Consider the following 6,000-nt stretch of genomic DNA (forward strand, 5'->3'; position numbering starts at 1 on the left):
TTTTGGTTTTACCCACATACCACATATCACAACTGCATTTGATTATGTACACCACATAGCAGGGACGTGCAGTCAGGGGAGGCAGGGGAGGCAGTGCCTCCCCTGTCATTAATGATAAACATAATAAAATAATATAAAGAAAATACTTATGACACATATTATGTGTCATAAGTATATGCTTTATTTCATCCTATTCATTTTTACACCATCGTTTTTTTTTTTATTGATTTCGGAGGCACTGGGAGGAGTGCCGCCCGCTATTCATGTTCAGTTTCCAGTAGGAGGAGGCGGGCAGGGGGCGAGGCCAAGCAGCAGCAGGCTGAAAAATCCCATTAAAAAAACCTTCATAGGCGGCACCTATAGCGGTGCCTCAGTGACAGGGGGTGCTTTCTGCCTATATTATAGCACACCCCTGTCACTGTTGGCAGCTATCATTGGTTTCACTCTGCTGCCTGTCAGCGCAGCAGAAGCACCGCACCCAAAGCCAGTCCCCCCCCCATCCCCACACTGCGTGCGGGCGCAAGAACCTCTGCAGTCTGCACCGTCCGTCCCCCCTCCCCTCCTCTCTTTCAGTACCCGGCGGCTACACGAACCGACACACCGGCTCCCCCCGTCCATGGCTGGTGAGTGATGCAAGCAACTACAGAACCCCCTCATCTGCTCCCCAGCCCCCGTATGCCCGGCGTAGACGGCTCCCAACCCCGTAGTCGCCATGCCTGGAGCCTGAGCCTCAGGGACGTGCAGTCAGGGGAGGCAGGGGAGGCAGAGCCTCCCCTGTCATAATGATGAAAATAATAAAAAGAAGATATATTTATATATCTTCTTTTATTATTTTCATCATTTCTCCCTCTCCGGCTGCCTCCCACCCTCTTACACTGCTGCATGTGAGGGTGGGAGGCAGCGGGAGAGGTGCCTCCCGCTGTTAACATTAAAACTACGGGCAGCGGGGGGCGGGTAGGGGAGGGCAGGGGGCAGGGTGCAGCAATGGGCTGTAAAAGCCCATTGAAAATGAATGGGGAAGCGGCATTCATACTGGTGCCGCAATGACAGGGGCACCAGTATGAATGCACGCCCCCAGATGTGATTGGGCCAGCGGATCCAGTGCTGGATCCGCTGTCCTATCACACATGCAGGGCAGAGGATGCAGCAGCGCGGGCAGCGGGGACTGAGTCCGGCGCTGCTGTGATTAAGCCAGAACAGAGAGGACAGGTGAGTCTGCCCGGGAGGGGAGGGGAGAGAATACCGGTGCCAGCACTGAGAACGTCCGGGACCAGCAGCAGCTAGTCAGGAGGCTGTCAGATACTGCTGCTGCTGGTAAAGACCTCCTGACAGCCGAGCTCTGCTATCCATCTCCTGCATGACCTGGCCGCCAGGCACACAGCGCCTCCTTACAGCCGACGGGCTCTCCTGCCCGTCTCCCGCACGATCAGCTGGGAACGAGAACGGGGGGGGGGGGGGTTAAAGGTGGACAGTATGCCGCTCACCTCCCCCGCTCAGCCCTGCTCTCAGGTCCCCAGCCACACTGCTTATAGCTGGCTGCGGGAGGGAGACAGGCACAGAGGACGCTTGCTGCCCGGCCACTCTGCGCTGTACATGACGCTGATAAGCTGGGAAGGCTGAGCATGTTGTCCTCAGGGAGAAGCACGTCACACTACACTGGGTAAAAGGTAAATTTGTGTGCGCTGGGGGGCGGTTTGAATATTGGGGGGTGGGGGAGGAGAAATGTTTTATTGAATGGGGTGGGAAAACACTGTGCAGTGTTGACAGTGAGTGGATGGAGTAGCGATTTACATCATTTTAGACCCTTCTCCTCCCCACGGAGGGTGGGGGAGGGTCGCGGGGCCGTTTACTAGTGTTGGCCCCCTGGGCTGAAAGTTGCCAGCCAGCCCCTGAAGAGGCCTGTGCTGTGCCATGCCCGACCGCGGCAGTATGGGGGGGAGAAGGCTCCCGCAAGTACCCCCTGCTGCCTGTGCCCGACCGCGGCAGTGCAGGGGGGGGGAATGTACCCCCTGCTGCCTGTGCCTGACCGCGGCAGTGCGGGGACGGGGAGGGGGGGAAGGCTGACACAAGTACCCCCTGCTGCCGGTGCCCGCGGTGAGGTGAGTGCCTCCCCAGGCAATGTCCTCACCGCACGTCACTGCTGAGCCTAATTGGTAGCCCCAGGGCAGGGAGGACGACGTATACGGGAGAAAGCCAGAGGCCTGGAGAATGCAGGTGCCGGGTGCCACATGTGTGGAAGTTTGATCCCGGCTGCTGAGTGTGGATATATGTAAGGTACATAATATGCATATGGGCATTTAATCATGTGGGGAAAATGTGTACAAGGCCTTATGTGTATGGGGCATAAGTGTGGGGCATAAGTGTGGAGCATAAGTGTATGGTGCATTATGTGTATGTGGCCATTAATCATTTGGGGCTTAAGTGTATATGGGCATTAATCATGTGGGGCATATGTGTACAAGGCCTTATGTGTATATGGGCATTAATCATGTGGGGCATATGTGTACGATGCCTTATGTGTATATTGGCATTAATCATGTAGGGCAAATGTGTACAGTGCCTTTTGTGTATATGGTCATTAATCATGTGCGGCATAAGTGTACGGTGCATTATGTGTATGGGCATTAATCATGTGGGCCATAAGTGTATGGTGCCTTATGTGTATATGGGCATTAATCATGTGGGGCATATGTGTACGGTGCCTTATGTGTATATGGGCATTAATCATGTGGGGCATAAGTGTATGGTGCACTATGTGTATATGGAGGTTGAACACTGTGGCAGGTGCAGGATATGCAGCTGCTATGGCACCCTTGATGTTTGTAGGACCTGCCGCTCCCCTGCACCAAGTCATTCTGCTTTCTGCTGCCTGAGAAGGATTGGTATCTAGAAGAGTGGTGACCCCCACTCTAGAGAACCCTGGCGCTTAAATAAGAGACTATATAAAAATGTCTCCTTTGGCTGCTGCAAGTGCTAAGAGCCTACTAGGCTCTAAAAAGGGTTACAAAGGAAACAAAAATTGTGCACTGCGCTGGAAAATGGGCATCAGAAGTATATATAACGTTAATATTTTAATTATTATGCTCACGCTGAAAACAATGAATAAAGTGTTTTATTTAAAAAATACGTGTCCTATATTCATTGTTTTCAGCGTGAGCATAATAATTAAAATATTAACGTTATATATACTTCTGATGCCCATTTTCCAGCGCAGTGCACAATTTTTGTTTCTGCTGCCAGTGCCTCACCAACCACTGTCCTCACCGCACGTCACTGCCACATAGTTTAAGATACCATTAAATCTGCGCTCCATGGTATATTTTTCAGGAATAAGGGTGCCTTGCTTCTCTATATGCTTACAACATATGCACTTACTGCATTGATAGAGGCCCTCTCTTTTGGGTAGAAAAGTAATTTTCGCTATAGGATCCTTAATAGTGGATTTAACAGGTTTTAATTTGCTAGGAGCGAGTATACTTTTTAGATTCTTGGCTCGTCTAAAAACTATGTCAGGTTTACTAGGCCGAAGTGTCCTAAAATTGGGTCCATCTGTAACAGGTACCAATGTTTTTCCTAAACTTTTTAATTTTTTTTTATTTTCCTGACTGTATTGAGTGATGAAAGGTCTTATCTTTTTAGTAATGGTTTTTCTTTTTCTTTTAAAAGGTTGTCCCTATTCAGATGTGAGGCCTTCTCTTGATCCTGACGGATGTTATATTCCTTGTACCCTCATTCCAGAAAGCGATTTACCAGAACGTTTGATTGTTCCCAATAGGTTGTAACATTGCTGCAGGTTTTGCAAATTCTCATAAACATATGGAACATTATTCTTCCACATCGCTAAGAATATAGCTGTTAGCATCCATCTTTTTAAAAAAGGTTCTTGTATGGACCCTATTATTTGTATCTACTGATAGTACCAGGTCTAAAAAAAATTTGGTTTATATGGACAAACAAAAAATCCCTCATATTCCAAAAGTTCACAACAATAAAGATCATTCTCCTGGAAGGCCCATAATGGCCGGGGTAGAGTCGCTAACAGCGAATTTCTTCCACTTCTTAGACCTAAAATATCTGTATTAGAGCATGTGGTCACAAGCCACTGCACCCCAACCTGGGAATGCCGAGTGCAATTTTTACCCCATTCGTAGGAATGGCGAGTACGGTGTCAACCTGTATGTATATGTTTAGGTTAATTTTTAATTTAACATTCTGTGATCATAGCTTTCTCATGCACCCCAGGTAAGCTCATTTATCTTAAACCTGTGACAGCTGCCCACAAATTCAGGAGTTATGTTGGTGATTGTCTCACCTTTAAAAGCCATAAGGTACTTGGCAGGTGAGCTTTAAACCAGGAAACAAGCACATGTTAATTTTAGCTATGATGTGTTAATTGTTGGCAGGTTCTTAAGGGACCAGTTGTTCATTTAGGACTTGCAGTGAAATGGGGTCCCTTGGCAATGGGCTGCAGGGGCAAACACAGGATTTTCAGAAGGGGGTTTCCAGAGAAGGGCAGAGCAAAGCATGGAGATGAACACTTAGGTGACCCAGTATATGCCTGGTCAGTTAAAGTATTATAGATAGACCAAATGTATATAAATAATAATAATAATATACACATATATATAATGTATCAGCAGTGTAGCATAGCAATGTATTGGGGCCACTACCTATCCTCCAGCGGTAGGGGTGGGGGGTGCAATGAGCGGAAGCTTTGATGTCCCGGGGGTGGTAGGGGGTATTATATCAACCGCTCAGCATGTAGGGCCTGGATCAGTAATTTACACTAATTACCCCTTTACTGCACAGATGGTGGGAGATGAGAAGGGAGAAGGGGGCATTGGGATGAATGAAAGGGTCCTGATACATAACTTCCAGGCTGGTAGAGGATGTTTACTACGCAGAGGAGGGGTGTATAGTGGAGTGGGCTTAATATTCATAATTTTCTGGTGGGAGGACAGCTTGCTTGACTGCAGATATCTCCAGTTCCCGGAACAAGATTTCTTAGCTTTTAATGAAATTAAAAACTAGAGAATCCCACCTACCAAATGGTATTGGGGACTAGCGGTTAAGAATTCAGGATGCAGAGCAATCTGCCAACGAGTATATAAAACTACATACCAGGTGTGTGGAGATGGAGCAGTAACCAGTTGCTGGAAGGCTGATATCTCTGGTTCTGGGCACAGTAGAGACAAGCTACTAGTGTCCATCAAAGGGGAGAGTCCCAGCTTTTGGAATATACCCTCAGAAAACTCTAAGTTAGACAGAACCTGAAATATCTGACTGGGAAGAGCAATTAACAGGCTTGAATGGGGACCACTGCTTTGAAGTCAGATATCTCCGGTTCCCCAGGGCTGATTTAAAAAATTCTTGTACCCATGGAAAGAGGGTCCCTCAGCTTTCAGTTTAGGGCCCTTAGATTCCTGCGTGCGCCACTGGACTGCAAGCTTAAATGTATTTATCAATTCATGAACTAAAACCCCATTTACTATTTGATTATATGTATATTAAGGTGAGTTAGTTTATTATGGTGAGTTTTGAGCCCCCTGTATCTGTGTGTGTGTATATATATATATATATATATATATATATATATATATATATATATATATAGCAGCCGGCACTCGACAATATAGATAAAATATAGATACAATATTTATACACCTTGCTCCTGGTGCCAGAGAGAAAATAATGCATAAATCCAACTCCAACAGGAATAAACGGCACTCAGAAGACAAACATGGATAAGTAAGATGTATTAGGTATACATAGGCAGCCCCCGGGGGGCTAAGGATGGGGTTGATCCCCCAAAACATTCCCTACTGTATGTATAGGTAATACATCTTCTGAGTGCTGTTTATTCCTGTTGGAGTTGGATTCATGCATTATTTTGTCTCTGGCACCAGGAGCAAGGTGTATCTATATTGTCGAGTGCCAGCTGCTTTGGAGCTATAAGAACTCCAATGTTTTTTTTAAGTTTTAAGGAGGATTGTCGAGCTA

At 47.0% G+C, this 6,000-nt stretch overlaps 1 long non-coding RNA gene across 1 annotated transcript in view; it reads left to right on the plus strand.

The window, feature by feature from the left end:
* LOC146072358 (uncharacterized) overlaps positions 1 to 4,643 on the plus strand; it is a 100,506-nt gene extending 95,863 nt beyond the window's left edge. Inside the window, exon 3 of the long non-coding RNA XR_014473088.1 lies at positions 3,667 to 4,643. This is a non-coding gene — a long non-coding RNA (uncharacterized LOC146072358). The remainder of the gene's footprint in view (positions 1 to 3,666) is intronic.
* The last annotated feature ends 1,357 nt before the right edge of the window (positions 4,644 to 6,000 follow it).

The sequence above is a fragment of the Crinia signifera genome, chromosome 4 (assembly GCF_055691185.1).
Source record: "Crinia signifera chromosome 4, ASM5569118v1, whole genome shotgun sequence".
In the NCBI taxonomy this organism is placed as follows: Eukaryota; Metazoa; Chordata; class Amphibia; order Anura; family Myobatrachidae; genus Crinia; species Crinia signifera.